The following is a 23,498-nucleotide window of genomic DNA, read 5'->3' as shown; positions in this document are numbered from 1 at the left end:
AGCACCTCTTTTTATTGCCATTTGACAGTGGGTCTTAACAGGACGCCAGATTCCTGTAACCACCAATACACTGGTTAACAAAATATACAGGACATGCTGCTCAGTCAGATATTTTCATTCCATTTTGTCCTAGGGAACATCTTTCTCTCAGCAGCCTTTTGGTTGAGTGTCTACTTATTTTTAGAAAATTTTGTAGCATATCAACTGCTTCAGGATGTCAGCTGCTGAGCATATTGATGAGGATAGTGCTTTGCAACTGTTATATTGGTTCTGGTCAGCAAGTTCTGGTCATAGGAATCTTGTGGATAGGCTACAAGACTTCTAAGAACAGATCCTCTTAGGAAGAGGAATAAGAAAAGGATAAATCAAACAGCAGCAGGAGTGGGAAAGACAAGGGCATGAGCTGAGCTGCTAGCTATTTGTTTGTTTGTTTGTTTGATTGATTTCTATATCACTCTTCCAAAAATGGCTCAGGGTGGTTTACACAGAGAAATAATATATTTGCCCAAATATATTATCCTTAATACTAAAAACATATTTATTCGGCTGTAAAACTCATTGATTTTAGTGGCTGGCATACTGAGGATAATTACTCAAAGTAGTCCCACTGAAGTAACTCCTGAGTAATACTGTTGAGTAACTTAGTCTGGATATGAGCCACATATGTTTTTTAAGTGACTAAAAAGTTTTTATGTGACTGAAAAGTGGCATAGCAATGCTGATATAAATGAAGAAATAAACACATGGTTTTGTTGATGGCTAAGGTTGTCTTCTCTCCTGTTCTAAACTCATTTTGATTTTATTTGGTCATCTAGAACTTGTGTTGCCGCTTAATCTCAGTGTCCAGCGATGGGTCCTTTAAAAATGTGTGTGCATTTGAAATAAATTAACAGGTGCAGAGAAGGAAGAGCCCATGTTAGCACCTTTACTCAGGGAAACATGGCAGTTTTACTGGCTGGTCACTCCATTTTGTTGTCAAGGCTGTAGTCAGCTGAGCTCCTATAGAAATTGCTCTGAGCTCCTAGAGACATTATTTTATTGTTAAGATTGTTTATATGCCATTTTTCAACACGAAGAGGTTTACATAGCAAAGGAGTGAGAAAATAATTCCCTGTCCTAAAGGGCAGAGGCATAGCTACAATTGAAAAAAAATGGAGTGGAGGCAAATGTCCCTGGGCCCTTGAGGAAGCGGGCCCTTCTGGCTGGTGAACAGCTTGCCCTTTGAGCTTCTCTGAATAGACACAGTTACTCTTTCCCTGCTAAATTGAAGAGAGATATCACTTTAACATGTGCCTCTTTGCTCCGTTTAGTAGGGTATAAGTTAAATAAATAATTGCTGTATTTTAAGAGTGTTATGACTTAAAGGATTTTGTATAGGGAAATAAACATGTGAAAGTCACCACAATTTTGATTAAGCTAGGAAGTTGTGCGTGCTATAAGTCTTAAATGGCCACCGAGGCTTTCCCCTTAAATACGCTTGTAGAAATAGGCTCGATTAATGTCAGAAGAACCTACTTCCACAAATGCTTGTGATCCAGTGGCTTTAATTTCATGTGTGGAGCACATACAGGGCTTTTCCTGTTTCTTTTCATGAGCGAAGGGAATGGTCAGTTTGTTGAGTGGAAAAATCTGTTTGCAAATGTGATACATTTCCCTTCATAGAAGATAATGGGAAATGGGTTGCCATTTTGGATTACATTCAATGGATTTAAGATTGGTCTGTAAGGAGAGCATATGCTTTGCTGGCCATAAGAACTTAATTTAGGCTGTGAGCAAAATTGCAAGAAGAAAAGCACTTGCTCTGATAATTCTATTAAAAAGCATATATAAGGCAGGTAAGTCTGATTTTGCAAGAAATATTGCATATATGTACAATATGGTTTTCTATGAGCACAGAAGAATATCTATTTGATCTTCTATGACATGCATTTTTGGTATTTTTAATTATAGTTTATTTTTATATGTTTATAATGGAAAATAATATACTTTCCCCTTTGCAGCTATAACAAAGCTAAAGTAAAGGAGCATAAAAGACCCAACATGTTACAAAGCATACCACAACAAACATTGTGAATTTTTTTAAAAGATTTTTTTTTTTTTGGCTTTACTGTTTCTTGAATGAGCAGTTAACAGTTTCAACAGTTAATGATCATGGAGAAATACTCTACACTTAACAGCAATATCTTTCAAAATGCCTTTTTATTAAGAAGACAAACCCAGGTTAGACAGTATTAGTATAGAATGGATCATTCGTCTGAGTTAGGAAAAGGCAGCTGTTTAAACTTTCTAACATGTACCATGAGATGTAACTGCACCCACACATAAAAGTGAATTCATAAGTTGAAGGATACTGCATTTATCTGAAGCAAAAGGTAAATGGGTTCAATATCTATAGTCAAAGGAAACCCCACATTCAGATGTGCAGGACCTCTGGTTCTTTGTCAAGTGAAAGGGGTGGTAAAAGAACAAGGAGAAAACATATGAGCCCAAGCGATGTTATTTCACCACCTGTTGAGGCAAGACGATGACATCACACCTGAATAACCTCTCAGTCTGAATCAATTCATTAATCAGGCCTAGCTTAGAAAATGAGGTTGATCATTATGTTAATATGTTAACATGGGAAACCTATTTACAGCCGTATTTCCCCCCTATATACCTTTTTCATTAGTAGATGGTTAAATACAGTCCAGTTTGTGGACTATGAGTTTTCAAGGCCCTCTGTTAATTTGTATTTTTCAGAATGCTTTGTTTGCCCTGAAATATGTGAACACAGCTACAGTCCTGCAATACCTTCTTGATGACTGCTTAGTGCACTGAAACCAACGTGCCTGGTTATAACCATTGATACAACACTTAGTTTACATGCACACAGTCTGTGATTTCAGCATGGCTCCATATGTAGGTCTTTCCTTGGTAAATAAATAAACAGGTGGTGATCAAAGAGCTGTATGCAGAATTTGGTCCTAAATGTGAATATATGGAATACATTTAAATCTAATCATCTCTATTAATGAATCAGTCTATGATAATATATAGTGGAACTATTAACTTGGTATTTCAGCCTGAAAACCTTGGCAGCAGCATAGTTATTTTTATGCAAATTGAGAAATTCAAAAGATTATAAAGTGAATAATTTCTCTCCCATCTGCATTGACTGAGCTATGTTTCTCTGTGACACATCATCCGAACATGTTACACTGAATTAGTAAAAAGCCAACTATGGCTTTTCTAAATGAAGCAAGAGACTTTCAGTCAAATATTTGGCCGGGTAATCTTGCTGATACAACAGTCTTCCTGACTGTAGATCATTACTTTGTCCTGCTAGAAGTGAGAACCAGAGAGACAGAGCCAGTGAGAACCAAAGTTCCCAATATCGGCTTAGAAAACTAATATTAAGTAGTATTTCCCAGGGAGTGCTTCAGAGCCTGTATCCACATGTTCTTCCTTTCCTAGGTCAGCTGCCAGAAAGACATGCTGCCTGACCATGCCCTCCAATAGTCAGGGTACCATTCTTTCCATAGTTCACTATTGGCCCTCCATTGCTTTATTTCCCTTTCCCAAGTATGGATCCTGTTCCTGTGATGCAGGGTCTCAGTGTAACATTGGGGATACCCTCTGATCTCCACATATGTGCAACACTATCATTAAGACTAAATTAACTATGACTGGATCCGTTATATAAGGTTTTTGATAGAAAGTTTGAGTTCTAGGTAGTACATTTACCTTTATAGACTTCTTTCTGGGTGCAATATTAACAAAGATGTAGTATCACCCACCATGGCATGATCGGATAGGACTGTCTACTCTGATTGAAACTATCCTTGGAGATTCCCTCCCCCCCATCTGCCCTGCATTGTTTTTCATACTATAAAACCATTCAAAACTGGAATGGAGCATTCAGTAATCACCCTGGAGATTGCTGCTGATCTGGGGAGACTCCAGGTTAATCCTGGAGGGTTGGAAATCGTACCTGGAGATTTATGATATAGCCACCTTGCAGAAGTAAAGCAAGTCTAGGTCTGCTCCGTACATGGCTGAATGGCCACCTGGGAACCCCATTGTTGTATTCTGTCTAGTAATCTTTTATGTTTTGTTGCTGAGAAGTTTGTCCCTGTAGATCCTGTAGAGTTAGACCCTGTTGATCCTGTAGAGAGTGTAGGGGGTGGAGTTTGAAAGGAAAAGGGAGGGAAAGGCGAATGAGAAAATGGAGTTGTTTTTGAACACACTCTTAGTTAAATCTACATAATATTTCTTTGTGTCTATGAGGGAAGCAACCATAAAACACCCATGTATGCCAGCTCCATGACAGAATAAACACACATGGTATCTAAACCAGGAAGAAAAATAAGGGCAGAATGTATATTATACAGTACATGGAACATGAAACTTTTGGCATTCTGTTTCTTCCTCTCTCTTAGAATGTCTAGTTTTATCTGTGATATGATGTTGTGCTGTACATTGCATCATTGGCTGGCAGGGGCAGAGCAACCCACAAAGGCAGTTCACACAATCACAGTTTGCTCCCGAAATACCCTAGTTTGGGAGCTGTGCAATCCCATTTTGTGATCAAGTGTAAGGGAAACAGCAAGGTCAGAAAGGGAGGAAGTGATCATCTGAGAGAGAGTAACTGAGTCAGACAGTGATTTCTCCTACCTCGGCAAAGTGCAGAGTGTAAGACAGGCATCTCCAAACTGCGGCCCTCCACAATTTTTTGTGGCTGGGTATGCTGGGAGTTGTAGTTCAGCAACATCTGGAGGGCCGCAGTTTGGAGATGCCTGGTGTAAGAGCTGAGTAGGACAGAGCCATCCAGCCAAGTTCCTTGCTCCCAGATAATTTCCTCCCACTTCGATCTTGCTGGTTTCCTCACACACAGTCACAAAACAGGAGCATGCACAGCTCCCATAGGAACATATGAAGCTGCCATATACTGAGTCAGACCATAGGTTCATCTCGCTCAGTATTGTCTACACAGACTGGCAGCAGCTTCTTCAAGGTTGCAGACAGGAATCTCTCTCAGCCCTATCTTGGAGATGCCAGGGAAGGAATTGGAACCTAGATGCTCTTTGCAGAACGGCTCCATCTCCTAAGGGGAATATCTTACAGTACTCATACTTCTAGTCTCCCTTTCATATTCAACCAGAGCAGACCCTGTTTAGCTAAGGGTAGCAAGTCATGCTTGCTACCACAAGACCAGCTCTCTCCCAAAATGGGGCAGGATACTTGTCCTGTCCTGATTATAATCATGTGAACTGCCTTACAGAGTGATGATGAGACACATTTGTTGCAGACATTATGAGACAGAGAGGGATGAGACAGAGAGGGAAGAAGGCACAGAGACTGCAGAAGCATCATGTCTTCCTTAACAGCTAGTTTCACCCTAAATGGTGGGAAATGGTGTATTCAGTGTGAAATTGTTTTGGAGGTAAGAGGAACGTTGTGTGACACTCCTTAAAAGCAAGAGCAGCGTAGACCATGTAACTGGAAAGTGTCCAACTCCCTAGGAAACTAACAAGTATGCCTCTCATGCAGGCTTCTCGTGTAATGGCCTTACCAGCTCAGCCTGAAGTGGATGCAATATCAGCACCACTGAATAACAGGCTGCACTAAATGTGATTAGGTGCTGTCACAATAAATTTAGCCCTCATCTGTTAGAGTGGGAAAAAACCAGGTTAAAGGTCATTTAATGTTTTTATTTGCTCTAATTGAAAATTATAGTCAATAAGAATCATTTAGAAACCTTGTCTGAATCAGTGACTCTATTTAAAATGCTGGGTGCTTCTGCTCTCTAAGGTATGGTAATTGCAATAAGCTTTATGTCATGTGATCATAATAGGGATCAGGACATTAATGAAGTGCACTGCTCCCTATTTGCAGGTGCCAGGGGCTTTGAACAGGTCAGGGGCTTTGAAAACTCAGTTGCAGGTACAGCTGCATAAGCTTGCTGGTGCCTTCCTTTCATGGTTTTATTGCAAGAGATAAGGGTTCCTTGCAAGTGGAAAAATGAATGCAAACGTGTATGTGGAACTCATTTCCTTAATCAAAGCTATGCATTTTGATGTCAAATGTGGAACTTGAGGGAATTCAGCCCTGGTTAGCTTTTGCTTTCCTGGAGGTGAGCTTTGAGAAGTGAGTGAGGAACGGTAGACCAATACCTCAACCCATGCCCAACCTCTGAAATGGCTTCCCAGTAAGTCCTATTGCCACACCACTTTCTACTCACACCTTTTTTGCCTCAGGGTTGGCTAATGAGGGACCTGGTAGCGCCATGCGTATGGCTGAGTTTTGGTCCAGGGACCTGCAGTAACTGGCCCCTGATTTACATCATCATCCATTTTGCCTGAGAGATCAACATATTCAAGTCCAGGAAATGCTTAAAAATAAAATCATTGTTGCCCCCACTAATGAGATGTTTATAATGAGTCTGCACCATGCCTAATTGCAGATGCAAGATCTCATTCTTCCTATTTATTTATTTATTTATATATTTATTTATTTATTTATTTATTTATTTATTTATTTATTTATTTATTTATTTATTTATTTTTCACGCAGTATTGGCCATGCTGGGTTCTCTCCGGATGGAGAGCTAAGGTAAGTTATCCAGCCTTGCTGGCTGCCCTCATGGAGGTTTAGATTATGTCTGAGGATTCCTCTTGCAAGTTTAATGACAGGTATTTCTAAGCATTGCAGCATATGCACATATGATTCTCTGCTGGAAACGTATTAATTAGCAGATGTAGCCATTTTAATTAGGAGGCATATTGTTAGAAATATTGCGTATTATTTTCCCCGAACAAAAGCACCACTACACATTGTTTTCAGAGCCCGAGGCATCTATTCAGTTCAGTAATTCAAGAAATAACAAAGGGAGGCAGAGGGAAAAAACATTTTGTATCATATTTTAGATTTTGGGAGTGAGGGAATGCTATGGCTTTGGTGGAAGAAGATTTGTATAACTGATTTGTTCGATGAGTGCATTTGATTCTCTGCTGTCAGATCAGTACAGAATTTGTTTGCTCTATATTGCCAAGTTCTCATTTCAATGGGTTATAAATAGAATGCTGATACAAAGGAGATAGGATGGATCCCTTGGTGGCAAGACCTCAGTGAATGAATCCACCCAGTATCTGTAAGGACCTGAGCAGCATTCCTATCCCAGCACTATTCACAGCAGGTCAAGTGTGGTGGTGCTACTGTGTTCACTGAATCTGAGTGATAAAAATAGTAGTGCCTTTTGACACATTACAAGCCTTCTCTAGCTTAAATTTGGTCTCTGTTGTACACAGTTCTTTCCCACTAGGTAGTAGATCAGCCTCAGGGCTGAGCTAAAATATCATCATTTCAATCATCATTTAAGGGTCCTTGAATCTACATTTGATAAGTCTTGTTCTGCTGTGTGCCAGGAAATGTGACCGCTGTAATAGATGGTGAAGTGAAATATCACTTCTTGCTTCCCATATGTGTATATCTGTATGTAAAGTGTGTGTGTGTAATCTATGTTTTTTTAATTTCCCAATCCTTAAGTGTTTTGGACTTGCTGTTTTAGCACAGTGGTAGAGCATCTGCTTTGCATGTACAAGGTGCACAAGGTCCCAGCTTCAATCCCTGGCATCTGCAGGTAGGGCTGGGAAAGACTCCTGCCTGAAACCTTGGAAAAGCCGCTGCCAGTCAGTGTAGTAGACAGTACTGAGCTAGACGGACCAATGGTCTGACTCGATATAAGGCAGCTTCCTGTGTTCCTATCTTCCTATTTTATATAATTCCTTCCGGTGTAGGCAGATTTCTTATTCTTCTATTTATATTCATATACCACTCTTCAACTAAAGTTATCAAAGTGGTTTACATAGAAAAATAAATAATACATAAATAAGATGGTCCCCTGTCCCCAAAGGGCTCACAAACTAAAATGAAACAGAAGGCAGATACCAGCAACAGCCACTGGATGGATGCTGTGCTGGGTTGGATACGGCCAGTTGCTCTCCCCCTGCTAAATATAAGAGAATTCCTACTTTAAAAGGTGTCTCTTTGCTCAGTTAGCAGGGGAACAAACCTGTTGTCAATGAGTTATTATTCTTTCACATCTGTAACTATTCTATTATTCTGTACATCTTCCAGGCAGCATTTCTGCAGTAGGTGTGTGTACCCCAAAATAAAAATAAAATCCATTGGAGATCCATTCATGTCAGCGGCTTTTGTTGTTAGTTTTGGACCCATGCCGGTTCTGTGCTGTTTTTTCTGCATCCATTAGAAGGGTCTCAGTTTATTTTTACCTGCTTCCATCATTTTTCATTTTTAAATTAAGATCTATTTAACCTTTTGCTACTGCCTCTGCCAATGGGGGCAAGAACAACAGACAGTTGCCTCAAGATGGCCACCATATTGAATATCTGTAACTTCCTCAGGATGCAGCATCATCCCAGAGCAGTGTTGGTGAGAGAGAGAGAGAGAGAGAGAGAGAGAGAGAGAGAGAGAGAGAGAGAGAGAGAGAGGCTGCAACCATTAAAAAAGGCAGCTACTTTCCGCTCAGGGAACAGAGGTCTTCAGTTAGCCCATGGAGAGTGTGAGAGGTCTTTATAAGAGCTGCTGAAATAAGTTCCCTGGGCTGGGCTGGGCTGGGCTGGAGGGCGGGGCAGATTGAAGGGGGAGAAAAGAGTCTGTGTGGGTTTGAGGGGAGGGAAATTTCTTTGTGGTGGGCTTTGTGTGCCACAAGTATGGGAGCGGAGGCAGCAGCACATCAAGCCACCTCAGGTACCTCAGGACTGAGCCGGAGAGATGGCATCACAGACAGAGCTGTGCTGGGAGTAGGGGTGTGTGAGCCAGCTCAACTTTGAGCCGTTCTGCTCAGAGTGGTTTGGGTTAAGTTGAACTGGGTCTTCCTGCTTCGGGGGTGGGGGTGGTGCCACAGCCACACCCACCCACCCTTGCAGCCACCACAGCTGCTGCAGCCACCATCGGTGGCACCTTTAAAGTAAACTTTGGCTCCCCTCCCACCTCAACTATGTTTGACAAAAAAAAACAACCCTGGTCCCCCCTTCGCCTTTACTGGTAAAGGGGAATCCTTACTGGAATCCTCTTTACCATTACAGCTCAGAGCCCACCCAGACTGGGCTTGGTTCAAACTGAATCAGGCCTGGTTTGGGTGTGCACAAAACTGGACTGGACCCGGTTTGGCTCAAGTCTGGTTCAGTTCAAGCCAAACTGGGTTTTCCGGTTTTGTGCACATCCCTAGCTGGGAGGCAGTTTGAGAAGTAAGATGCACCAAGAGAGAAAGGCATATCATGTCTGGAAGATAAGCATAGACTGTGTACATATAGGCTTCCATTCTTGATTTGGTTGAGTTTTGTTTAGTAGGGCTGTGTGTGAAACTTTGGATTGCTGTTCAATTCAGATGAGATTCAAGCCAAAGAGAGCATTCAATGATTAAATCTGAATCAAATAGCTAGATTTCTGAATCTCTTTGAATTGAATCAGAAATGTCTGAATTGATTCAGAGAAATTTGAAGAGATTTGGTTATTCAGAACCTTTCCCCTGCTGTTTTTCAATGGCAAACATTGTAACTTGTTGAAACTGACATATCAGTGGGAATGAATGATCTTCCATATAGGGAAAACACTGAGAGGGAGAAAGAGTCCTTTGAAACTGACAGCTCAAATGGACCAGTGACTTGCTCAGCTCTCTGTTCCCTTCCAGTCACAGTGCTTTGGGGGAGGGATATAGAAAAAATATATCAAGGTATGCTTCCTCAGCCAAAGTGCCCCCTGCAAGTTGCTATGTCTCTGAATAGCACCTGTAGTGATTAGGAGATATGAGAGAGGGTGGGGAAGGGTCTCAACAGAAAACCCACACACCAATTTGCTTGAAATAGCAACATTATAGGCATAATGCCCTCAGTAGGGGATATCAGTTTCCCACTATTCTCATCCTATGGTTGAATAACAAACAAGACTTTTCCTTGAAAATGTTAAACTTTTTTTGAAACACTTGTATTTATTTGAAATTACGTAGATGTCATCATGCCCACTTAACATGCTACCAGCCCTGTTATTTTAATCTAATTCTGTAAAGAAATGAAGACACTATGGGCACTTAGACAAATATTCAGAGAAATAGAGTATTTGGATCTGGGTTAACAAATCCGAATTGTGGGACATTTGAAGCACAAACCAGAATAGTGCAAAACTGAATCTAGAAAGTGGTTTGAATACTGCCTATTTTTCAGAGACCTGTTTACAGTTCTGTAAGCAACTCTATATTGTTTAGGATTGACTATATGTAATGTCCAAGACTTGTGCACATTAATTCTATTTATTTGTCTCTCTTTTTAAAAGAACTGCTGTTGTATATTGAATGCTGTATTTGTTTTATCTGTTCTGGTGTTCCTTTCTCCTGGATTGTAAAAGACCATAACATTGAACAGTTGATGGATTGAGAAGTTGCGTTTGTTTCACTGCTGCTTTTCTCGGGAACTCTTGTATCCTCTGGTGAAATGTTGCCTTGTACTTTGTAAAGTAATAGTCCTCAGTGATACATAATGGGTATTGTTTTGTCTGGAACACAAGCAATGCTCTTAGAGGGAATTGTTTGTCCTTGTCTCAGAAGCACATCCATTGTCACAAAAGTGGATACTTGGCTAGAGAGTGGTTGTCACTACATCGAAATCAATAGATCATGTCAACTTCCTTCTTTCTTAGATCATGTCAACTTCCTTCTTTTCTGCACACAAAGGCAGGGGAAAGGTGGAAGGACAGGAGAATCCTCCTGACATTTTAATTGTATCTTATAGGGATATATTAGCTTCATTTAAAAAAGAAAAAAATGTGGTAAATTCCACCATATCTCTGAGTCTATATTGTGTTCTGTGGTATACACATACTGGAGTTGACTTGTTTTTTTGTCTCTTAAGGAAGAGATTCAAACGAGCTTGAACTTGCAAAGTTCATGTTTACCTCACTCAGTTAATGATCCCCCCTCCCCTGTTAACTCATCAAGTTTATCCAGCTTGTGTAAAAATGATGGAATTAGTACTCTGGGTGCTTGAAGGAAGTCATTTCCTCATGCAACAACACAGCCTGCAGTAATGGCTATTTTTTTTTTTTTTTTTTTGGTGGCTTAGCTTTCATGTAAATTATATGAGTTCAAAAAAGGCTGCAAAGAGGTATGCACCTCTCCTGCCTTGGTGTCCATATGATGAAAATTAGATTGTAAAGCTGCTTTCACAGTGATATGCAAAAAACCAGTCTGCACTGAGTTATGCATATATTGTTCGCAGTCACAGGACAGCCTTAGCACATGGTACTGACAGTTTAAAACTGCTGTGCTCTAAAAGTATTATTAAAAATATTTTTGCCCTGCCTCTCAGTCAAGGACTCCTGAGGTGATTTAAAATCATGTACAAACAAAAATAGATAGAATGCAATAAAAATAATAAAGCAAACTCAGGCAGCAAACAGCATTAATATCAAATGCCATAAAAAGAGGAAGCATAAGAACATTTCCCACTGTTGCCTAAATGCTGTCAGGGTGGGAACTTGATGATTTTAAAGATGAAAAAGTACTGCTTTACATCACCATCCAGCACCTCAGAAAGGTATCTTACTATTGCTAGAGAAGGTGCTCTTTCATACAACCATATGGGGACGGGCTGATGGTGGGGGTGGGAATGCTCTTACCCCATTCCTCCCAGATGACCCAAACCCCCAGTTGGGTTTATTCACCCAACCCCCATAGGATCGGCCTGCCATGCACTCCAGGAGGGGGAAACAACTGAGCTACATCCTCCAGTACCCCACAATGCATCATGCAAACAGCAGAGAGGCAGCCCTCAGTACTGCGCAGCTCCTCTCTACCTGGCCCCACTAGCCACAGGACTCTTGGATAAACGTGGCCACTAGCTCCCAGGAATAGTTGAAAATGAGGTGGCAGATTACCAAAACAAAGGAGTAGGATGGCTCCATTTCATCCTACCTCACTTTTAATCTGGTTAGCAGATCTGGTCTATGCAAGTTCAGAACTGCTGGGTCTGGAGGACTCCTGGTGCCCCAGATGATAATCTACGGTCATGGGAACAGTCATGGGAACAAGATCCTGAGAACTGGTCTTGGGAAATTTGCATTAAGAGTGTCTTATATTCTGGAGCCTCAGATCATTGTGAGATCATTGTTGATCTGTAAGATTTCAAATAGCATGCTATGCATTTCTGAGTGTAAGGGATAATGAGACAGCATGACTCAGAGTTGCAGCTCCTGCTGAGGGCAGGAGTTGCTCAGTTTTGAACCTGCTTGCTTTTTGGTGTTACTCCTAATCAGATGCCTAGCTTGGCTCTAAAAATATTTTTCGCCCCCCCAACCGCCCCGGTCAATGAATTCCTTTGTGTTTTTGGAGTCTCAGATATTGACACACTGTAATCAAATTTCTAGCTGAGATATTCTACATGCAAAGGAGTATATACAGTATTTCAAGTACCAATGCAGGAGGAGGGGACACTTCAGGGTACTATCAGAACTCCAATGGAATACATTTTACATGTTGAATACTTCTTTATTTCTAGTAAAGTAAAGTGTGCTGTTGAGTCGTTGTCGACTCCTGGGGACCACAGAGCCATGTGGTTTTTCTTTGGTAGAATACAGGAGGGGTTTACCATTGCCATCTCCTGCACTGTATAAGGTGATGCCTTTCAACATCTTTCTATATCACTGCTGCCTGATATAGATGTTTACCATAGTCTGGGAAACATATCAGCGGGGATTCAAACTGGCAACCTCTGGCTTGCTAATCAAGTCATTTCCCTGCTGCTAACCCCTTTCTGTTTTCTATGTCCTTAAAAGCAACTTTATGCAGCCAGTTGTGAAGAACATGCACACATGCACAATTTTCCTAAATGCTATGCAACTGTGTATGTGTAGGACTGACAAGAACCTTTGGGGGAAAATATTTCTTTTCAATGAAGTCAGAGGAGTTGGATGAATAAAGTTGGTTAGATTTTATTAACAGATCTCTGAGTATTTCTGCCCATTATACTGTAAAGGGTTTGTTACTACTTGGTCAAAAGAACTATATTTTTTAGTTTTAGTTTTTTGATTGGTAACAAAATGACAGATATGACTTTAACTGAATTTGTATGCTTTTTAAAATAGAAAATCCCATATGTGCCACAATATAAGTGTGTTCAGTAAAAGGAATGTGAAAATACAGCTTTAGCATTACCAGACATAATAAAGAGGCAGACATGAGTGCTTAGATTTAAAACAAGTTACAACTTTATTTGGTAAGCATCAGTTGTGCCTTCTTTTAAATGGGGTGCAAGAGTACATTAACTATTGTTCTGTGCTTCATTAGAAAACAAGAGAGATATATGCTCATACTTTTCTGATTGAATGGAGAATGCACACTTACTACATTGCATGGTGGCTGCATTCATATATAACTGTGATAACACTTTAAGAACCATAGGCAAATATTGGGATTTACTGCTTGTGTGCACTCAGGTTATAAAAGCAAAACAAAATGTAGGACTTATCCCCAAGAACAACCATGTAAGGTAGCTTGGCCTGAGAAAATGTACTGCTTATGTGATTTCCTGAACCTGCTGAACCCCAACAACAACCCTGTGATGTAGCTTACATAGTTCTTTACACTGCTGAGCCAAGGGTTTGTTGGACATTCCCCATCAATCAGGTATACTTGTCCTCCATCCTCCCCATGGCTGCAATTCTTCTATTGGGTCTAATGACCATTTTTCTACCCCACACTCTAATTCCTTTTCTTCATCTGCCCAAAGGTCAGAAATATATATCCTTCAGTGGGCATGCATGTACATACACGCTGCCACACACAATTTTTTTTAAAAATATGTACTTCTGTTTCCCTCCACTCCAGTCAGCTAAGCTGACTGGAATGCATTTCTCTCTCCTCACTTTTCTCTCTCCTCATAAACTTTCTTTAGAGTAGTCTTGACTGACTGTAACTGAGCCCTTGCAAATCTGATGTTACCATAGAACCTAATGAGAGCTATTTTCTTAATTTGTAGAAATTCAAAACACATTTATTTTGGCAAACCCATGAAAGGCCCTTGTATGGAAGATAGACTATTGAAAGAGATCCCCCACCCACACACAAAAAAATTGTGTCAGTGTGGGCATCACTATTAGTTATCAAATCTCCAGTTGTAAATATGGGCAGCCAGTGTGTGTGTGGGAGGACCAACTACGGTGTTGTGGTTTTATGTTTGCTTTTCAACATCTTCTCCTCATAATTTAGCTATATTTCCACATAATCATTAAAAATGGACACACTTGTTCAGCAGGCCATTCTGAGCTTTAAAATGCCTGTTCTAGCATGAATAATGCAAAAAGAAAGCTTTGATAAACCACGGGTCAGGGAGGAGGTGAGCACTTCTCTCTCATTTGTTTTCTTTTGTGTGTGGAATGAGTTTTGTTCTGGGCGGCAGTATCAAGGCAGCGTGTGCACATGTGCATTTAGAATGGGGCTTTCCTGATTCAACCTGAGTGAGATCTAAAACTAAATGAGTGGACTTCCAAAAATTTGTGAGTATGTGCACATGTGCATGCCTTAGAGGGAACACTGGGGGGTGAGGAGAAATAACAACAGAATGCCGTTTTACATCTCCAACCATAATCGCTTCTGTAATAACAGAAATGCCTATAAGCATGTTCCTATCAAAGTAAAAATTGACCAACAAATGAAAATGGGCGGGGGAGGGGACCCAGTTAATTAAGAAGTTCCAGAGTGAGCTAGAAGTAGTTAAAATACAGGCTCAGCGTCAGTTCTGGAAAAGGTATCATTTGCTATGAAGCCCTTAGAACAAGATTCATGATAAGTAGTTAAATTCTCCATAATTGCATAAGAATACCACTCAATATGGATAACTTTAAATAAAGTAGGTAGAAAAGTGAAAAACCCTAAGCTAATTGAACGTCTGATTGAATATGACTGTCACATTATGTTCCAGCCAAATATAGAGTGAATGTTACACCTTATTATGAGGCAAGTCCATATGGCCTCAGATGAGATAGGCCATGTGAGTGAACTGGACTAAATAGTTTCAGTTTTGCAGCAGAATTCTGTGTCAGAAAATGGAATTGAAGGATCTCAAGACCAGAATTGTCCTAGGCTGTGATTGACTAGAAATGTGTGTGTTTAACCATCTAATGCTTTTGCAGTGAGCTTTCCCATAAGTAATAATTAGCTGAATGATTAGAGGAGGTCTGTTGTGTGCCGCTGTTCTCACATTACTAATCAACTGCAACTGGAACCGTGTTTGTGATTTTAAAAGTATTCTAAAATTAATTTTAAATATAATTCAGCAATATTCTGAATTCAGGGACAGGCCTTCTCCATTGATGCCCTGAGGCTTTGGAACACACTTCCTGCTGAAATAAGAGCCTCCCCATCTCTTATAACTTTTAGAAGGGCAGTCAAGACGCATTTGTTCACCCAGGCTTTTAATTAGATACTATTTTAATTGTGTTTTAATAGTTTTAACTTTTAAAATTTTAATTGTTGAAATATGTTAATCTTTTTATTGGTTGTTTTTATTGTCTTGTAAACCACCCAGAGAACTTGCGTTTTTGGCGGTATAAAAATATGCTGAATAAAAAAAAAATAGGCTTGTCAGGCTAAAGAGTTAACCAATAAAAAGTTAACTACAATTAGTTGAAGACAATATTAACAGGTGCTCTGCTCTTACCATAACAAAAAATACACATATTCTTTAATTTTTTCTGGCTTTTTTTGAGGAATTCCACCCCCTTTCTAGCAACTAAAGACAGGTTGGGGCCTGTACACAGGGCACATTCATTCTGAAGTCTATAGGGGTAATGAAAACAGAGTTCTCAGACTCCAAAAGCCCAGCATAGCACTATGTAGATCTTAGACTACATAGCACTATGTAGATGCCCATTACTAACTTGGGAGTACCCAATTAAAAAGACAATGGCCAATATTCTGCCCAGTGGTACATCAGTGTTAGGGACCTGCCAGGGCTGCTCCACAAAGTGAAGGCAGCCCTGATGGTGTTGTGCAACAGGCCAGCTTCAAAATGGCTTAAATCAGCATCATGGAACTGATCAATGATCCCCTCAGCTGCACAGTGCTACTTCCATTAGAAAGAATAGAGATATAAAGATCAGAATAATGTGGATAGGAGGTGATGTTGAAGATAATTTGAGCCAAGGTGGCTCCACTTTAGCTTCCACTTTATAGGATTTGATGCAGTGACATCAATTGCATCAATCAGTGTCATCAATTTCAGCCACAAAAAGATGTCGTGAGCTTGGAGGTAAAATGAAGCATTAAAACTCTAGGAAAAATAAGCAGAAAGCCTACCTTTTATCTGCTGGATGGCAAACACAGACAAAAAGTTGAGTCAATGTGATAAAACTACAAGGCCCAAGTAGATAAACCAAGTCACTAAGACATGAATAAAATTGACCTCAAATACCTTAGTAAAATACAGCTAAGATGCAACAAATCCATTCCAAACCTTATGCTTCAATAACTAAAACACAACCAATATAAAATTCAAGGGAATCTTAGGTGAAAGAGGCCAAGGAATAAAAACTAGAAAAACAAATAGTGTTGCCTGTCAAACTTTGCACTTCAGAATTTTGACTCCACACAGATATTGGCAACTTAACTGGGTTTAATTAGCAGGTTTCTATTGAATTCCTTGGCAGGACTCTAGAGGAAATGTCTAATGCAAAGTGATGCACTATGCACAAAGCATGAATTCAACACACAAATGAAGAGGTAGAGCCCTCAAACCAACAGGACAGAGAAAACGCTTTTAGGAACATTTCAGACGGTAAAAGTCAAACCCCTCAGAAAGTCAAAGAAGGGAGATAAAAGCTACGGGGAAACCTCATGAAGCAGGTGAGGCAGGGATAGAGAAAATCTACACAGAAATATGAAGTGGGGAAAATGAAAAAGGGAAAGCCAAGTTTAAAAACCAATGGATAATTTTTACCATAACATCTAGCTAATGAAGTGGGAAGGCAGCAGCAGTAACAGACCAGAAAGGCCCCAAATACCATCCCGGCCCCCAACTGAAGAAGACAAACTGTGTTCTACCTGGGTTTGGAAGCTTTGTGTGCTCCCAATTTTCGGTTGTGTGGAAGCAAGGTAGGAGGAAAACCAAGGTATCTTTTCTTCCTACCTTTCTTTAACACAATCACTTCTACCTAGGTTTCCCTCTTAACTTGCTTCCACATAACCAATAATTGGGAACACTCACAGCTCCCAAACCCGGGTAGAACACAGTTTTTGTCTGTGTGAACAGACTCAATAAGAAGGTTGAGGTAAATGTGTAGTGAAGGGAAGAAGATAAAACTGCAAAACTATATAGCTTTACAGACACACTGAACCAAGTCAGGAGCAACAATGTATAGCAGCTAAAGAGAGCTAGCAATGTAGGGCAGTATAGAATTCCAGGGCTTAAATAGGGCTATAAACACCCATCCCTTCAATGCCAGATCAGATGAAAGATACCATCCTCAGGTAATCAAAGAAAATAGGTGCCATTTCAATTTGGTGCCAACATCACAGCAGCTCTTCCTTCCACATTACATTTTCCTCTCTCTTCAAGCTCCTGCCTGACTATAGAAGTGGGGATCAGGGAACTTTTATTTGTCCTTGTCGATCAAAGCCTTTGATCTTGCAGAATGAGAAACACATTACGAGTGTGGCAATTGCGTTTGTGATTGATCAGTTCCATGATGCTAGTCAATATTCACGAAGGCCATGAGTTAATTTCAGGTTAGTCCATCCCAGGTTTTAAAAGAGGACTAGTAGGACAAAGGGTACTCTGGAAAGAAAAACTACATTGCGATAGGACAGAGGTTCTCAATCTTGGGTTCCCAGATGTTGTAGGACTACAACTCCCATAATCCCCAGCCACAATGGCCAAATGTGGCTGGGGATGATAGGGGTTATTCTAATAACATCTGGGGACCCAAGGTTGAGAACCTCAGCCCTAGGAAATAATCATATGTGTATGTGAAACCTGAGACATAATCTTTTCCTGTCTCTTTGGACTTGTAAGTCCAAAGCCTTTTATTTCAGACTCCCACTATCAAAGGCACAACAGCAAAGCTTTTATTTGGCTATTTTATTTTGCCTATGTTAGCCAACTTCTGTGTCAGAAGGAAATCATCTTTAGGCTAGCTATCCAAGAAATATATGGCAAAAAATGACTTTGACTGATGTATTGTTACTCCCCCTCTCCGAGTTCTACATTTCAGTTATAGTATAGTGGATAGTGTTTTTGGAGCCCTTACTAAAACAACTGGGTAATTTGCTTTTAGGTCTCTTTGTAAATGCTCCATGGGAATCTTGCATCAGGCTGCTGTGTGGGTCATTATGAACCCTGTTTCTGTGAAATCATGTTTAGGAAATCAGTGATCTTGTCTTCAGGACTCATGCTACTTGAAACATGATTTTTATTTAACAGTTATCATTGCCCCTTGTTGTTAGGGTGGATTGAGAGAATTATGCAGAAGCTCTGGTAATAATCACCAGCCAAATGCACAAATGTTCCTAAACCACCAGCCAAATGCACAATCTGTTAACTCGCTTAACTAGGATGAGTGGATTAGTAGTTGCTGTGTGATATGAACCAGAAGGCGTGAGCTGAAAAGGTGAGGTCAAAGGTAGCCTGGAAAATGTCTGCTTTTTTTCTGTGTCCATAAGTATTGAAACAGGTCCTAATATCCTGTGCTTTTCAATGTAAATGAAATTAACACTTTATTTTGGATTACAGCTGCTATGGTTAAACTTAGCAATATATCTTTAAAAACATGTTTTGCCTATTATGGAGTGTCTGAGTACTCTTTTCCACAAGCAAAGTGTCCATCAGTCTGACCATATTGACTTTTTCTTGGGGAGAAGGAAATCCATGAGAACCATTCATCACTGTGGATGAATCATCTATCAACCCAGTTCCGTTACCATCATATCATCATTTATAAACTTCCCAGAGAAGGAGGAAAAATATGTCCTATTAAGAGGCAGCGTTTATATGGTCAGATATGGCTATGAGGGTAATGGTTTGGCATTAATATAGTTATGGCTACTTCCTTTGTTAGGAAGATTGCTTGATTATAGGCCAGGGTAGCTGGTTAATGTCTCTTGATGGAAAGTGATTGTTAGGAAATGGTTGGAAGACAGTTGGTAATTTATCTGAACGTTTTGAATGGGAAATCCATTAGAATTTGAGAAATGTCTCTCTATAACCACACAGCCACAGTAAGGTGTGTGTGTGTGTGTGTGTGTGTGTGTGTGTGTGTGTGTGAGAGAGAGAGAGAGAGAGAGAGAGAGAGAGAGAGAGAGAGAGAGAGAGAGAGAGCGCCAGCCAAAGGAGCCACTGGGGACATGGATAAGCGAAGAATTACCTTATGGGATCTGATGGGCAGCAGTGGATCTACTGCTTGATAGAAGGTTGCCTTAATTGTTGGTCTACTTTATATTTATAAATAAAGCAAATATGACAAAAACCACCTTGGGGCCATTCACATGACCTACTGGGTGGGCAGGAGGAAGGCTTCACAAACTTGCCTTCCCCTCAGATGATTGTCCTGTCCTTGGTGGGAGCTGGAGTGTTCAAATGATCCCACACAATTAGTGCTGCTCTGTGCAGCATGGAGCAGGGCAGATTGCTCTGAGGCTGGGACTCATTATTCCGGCCTCTGGTATCGCACAGTGCACTGCATACTGAGTTCACTGCGCACTCTGGTATCCCACAGTGCACCATCCCTTGGGAGATTCCCCTGGGGGACGGGCACTCTAGGCGCCCGTCTCTGTGTCAGTGCAAGCTTGCACTGACACACAATTCCAGCAGCTGGGTTAAGGGCATGTTCGCACCCTTAACTTCAGCTAAGAACCAGGCTTCGATGCTGGGTTTTGCACAGTAGTACCGCCAGGATCCAGTATCCTGGATCCTGGGTGGCTCCTGGCAGATCCTGGTATGGATCCTGTATGGTGTGGATCTCTTGGCTGCTTAAGCTTGGGTTTGGCTGCTTGTGATAACTTGCCTCCCATGCACTCTCCTCCAAAAGGAAATCAAACCAAGGTCACACTGCCAGTGGAACCTCTCACTACATGGTGAAGTGGGGAGTGTGCAGCAATATGAAGATAATGTGACTGGGCTGGAAGATGAGGGTAGGTCATGAAAAAGGAAGATGTGCTCCGCTGTGCTGTTATAGCCTTTCAGTAACTGTTAGTGTACATGCAGAAGGATTCCTATATTGTTATTCACTGTGTACACAAGGTCCATTATTGATCTATGACAGCTGGCAGTTTCTTTTTTTCTTTTTTTTGCACTTTATTTTTATTAGAGCAGTTTCTTTATCTGACTGTAGTCACATATAGATGTGGCTCCAATACCTGCTAGTCTGTGAAGACCCTGCTCCAAGTGCTCCTACCAATGGAGGTTAGATGGAAGGCTACGGTATTCGATAGGGCTGCTTGGTTGTCATGTTTTGATTGTAGAATACCCTCCTCAAAGAAAACCTCCTGATGCCAATGTTGTTCACATTCAGGCACCGTATGGAATCAATTTGAATTCCCCATGCCTTTTTCTGTTTGAGTTTGCTGCTGTTTTGTTTTATTGCTGTTTTGTTGTATGGTGTTTTGGATTGTTTATGAGTCAATTATTATTACTGATATTATGAGGTGTGTGTGTATGTGTTTGGATAATTAATTGGAAAAATTGTGTATACATGTATATTTTGTGGGCCCCTGGAGCAATATAGTTATACGTTTGTTGTTACATTTAATTGATTCTGGTTTACCAAGTTTCCCCCTTTTTCTGGACCCTGGATGACACCCCTACAAGAAAGGAGGCTGTATTGCAATGAAAGCTCAGAAAGAACCAAGAGACTTGATTTATTGATTGTTTGACTGATTGAGTGCCATCAAGTCAGTGTTGACTCTTAGCGACCACATAGATTCTCTCCAGGATGATCTTTCTTCAACTTGGCCTTTAAGGTCTCTCAGAGATGCATTCATTGTTGTCGTAATTGAGTCCATCCACCTTGCTGCTGATCATCCTCTTCTTCTCTTTCCTTCAACTTTTCCCAGCATTATGGACTTCTCAAGGGAGTTGGGTTTTTGCATAATGATAGTTTGAGCTTGGTCATTTGTTCCTCATAATTAATAGGATGGCTGTTTTTTTGACAGATTGAAGGTGGGAGTCTGGCAGCCTGATTGAGACTGTTATGCCACCGAAGAATAGAAGGCAAAGCAATGTCTCCAATGCAAGACAATGCTACAAATCATAATATGTCAGGTGTGCTTCAGTTTAGCCATGTTGTACACATGAGGTACAGATAAGCTGGATAGAAGCTTATGTCTCTGAAGCCCCTTGCCACTGAGATTTGGCAAAACCCGAATTGTATAAGCCTTTCTTCTTTAAACTGTTTCTTAATAGTCAGAAAACTGTAGACTTTATTTTATTCATTTTATATATTTTCTATTTAAATGAATTAAATTCATTTACTCCTTCAGATTCTAATGTTAAGCCAAAACAATACCAATTTTAAATATAACTTTGAACTAAAAAAAAAAAAAAATCAAAATTAGAAAAAAGCTCAGTGGTCCTAATCCAGCTCAAATAATGTGTAGTCATAGAATGGCTTTACACAACTGGGCAAAAGCCAGTAGCAAGTAAGTAGGAAGGAACTGGAAGTCCCAGAACATTTTCATACCTGGCTTTTAGTTTGCATCTCCTTTGGAATGGGGGTGTGCATTCACATATCAGTCAAATTAATCCCCAAGTCCCTGCGAGCTATTAGGGAGCACTTCACACACAATTCGGGGTTTTCATCACACATTAGATTGTCACCCAATTATATCCAGGAGCGGGGGTGGGGGTGGGGATCCACTTTTTGCATTGTTTTTGGGGGCCAACTTTGAACTTGCTTTAAAGCCTCACAGAAAACCCGTCGTAAAGCCTGGTGTCTGGGAAAGCTCCAGGTGAGCACATGCTGCTGGCATGTCATATGCAGCTGCCTAATTACTGTTCTCATGTTGCATTAATGAAATAAATGCAAAGTCAGATTTACTGACTTTGACGGTGACAAAAGTTGGTAGAATTTTGGAAGAAATGGGGTGGGAACTGGATTTGGGCGACTTCAGGCAACATGCTGTATGGAAGGATGTGCCCCACAAACCCCTCTGTTTCCCTCTCCCAGACTTCTTACTAATTTTGCCCAATCATGTGAAACTGCCCACAGTCACATACATACAGTTTACTGCGCCTTAATAACTAGGCACTGTACATGTTGTTCGCTTTGTCCATCCATTCAGCACTTTCCTTGATGGCTGCCTTTTTGGCTATTTATTCAAGTTTTTTATGGAATCCAGGACCTTTCAGGTATTTTCTTACTGGATCCTACAGGACCTCAGGAACTCATATATATATATATATATATATATATATATATATATATATAGAGAGAGAGAGAGAGAGAGAGAGAGAGAGAGAGAGAGAGAGAGAGAGAGAGAGTCAACAACCAAATAATCTTAGTGGATCCTGATGCATCTTAAGCCTTTAATGACTGCTGCTGCTGTTCTTGCTCTTTTGTATTTAGGATTATTGGTTTTATTTCTTGCATGAGTTTTTAAATTTTGCTGTAAGCTTCATTAGGCACTAAGGTTGAGATGTGAGATTTATTAAATAAATATTTTAAACAAATGATAATAAATAAAACATTTTCAGGAAGAACTTGTAGCCCGCATTATGCAGTATGCATTCTGCAAAGGCCCACAGAGATGCACATCTGCATGTACAAAAGCCTCCATCCACATAGGGCTGCCATACGGAAAAGAGGACAGCTCTCCTGTCCCTTTTTCAACAGATGCAGAGAAGAGGGAATTTAAGCAGGTGCAGCTTTTCTTCCTCCTGCATGACAAGTTGCACCTCCTGAATTTCTCTCTTTTGTGCATCTTTTAAAGGTACAAGAAACCTGTCCTCTTTTCCATATGGCAGCCCCTACCCATATTTTATCTACCTTGCTAAATCAGTGCAAGTAAGTGCATCACTTGATTCTGAGAAGCCAGCATGGTGAGAGTGTTAGACTAGGACTGGGGAAACCTGAGTTCAAATCACCATTTAGCCATGAAATTCAATGGCTCCTATTGATCATACAAAAAGATTGGTATCTGAAAATCGGAATCATACACTGAATCTTCTTCTCTGCATTTTAGGACTATATCACATAAGCGTCTTGTACCTTGAACAAATTGCTTTGGATCATTGGAGATCTATAAGAATTGTGAAATATTTTATTATTTGGGTTTTATGAGAACTGTGAAAGACTTTCACAATTTGAGACTTATAAGGTTTCATTTAAAATTTTGCATTAAAGAGTATTTATATGTGGAACAATTGTTACATGCTATTATAGAATTTTACTGTGTTGTATTTTATGATAATGATTCTTTATTGAAGTATTAAATGAGTATTTCTTAATCTGTTTGG

The 23,498-nt window shown here is 40.3% G+C and overlaps 1 protein-coding gene across 6 annotated transcripts in view; it reads left to right on the top strand.

Moving 5' to 3' along the window:
• Positions 1-23,498, top strand: part of RBMS3 (RNA binding motif single stranded interacting protein 3) — a 1,053,558-nt gene that overhangs the window by 20,065 nt on the left and 1,009,995 nt on the right. The gene's annotated exons all lie outside the window — the stretch shown is intronic.

The sequence above is a fragment of the Hemicordylus capensis genome, chromosome 6 (assembly GCF_027244095.1).
Source record: "Hemicordylus capensis ecotype Gifberg chromosome 6, rHemCap1.1.pri, whole genome shotgun sequence".
NCBI lineage: Eukaryota > Metazoa > Chordata > Lepidosauria > Squamata > Cordylidae > Hemicordylus > Hemicordylus capensis.
The sequence above is the reverse complement of the archived record's forward strand: the minus strand, read 5'-3'. Positions and strand labels throughout refer to the sequence as shown.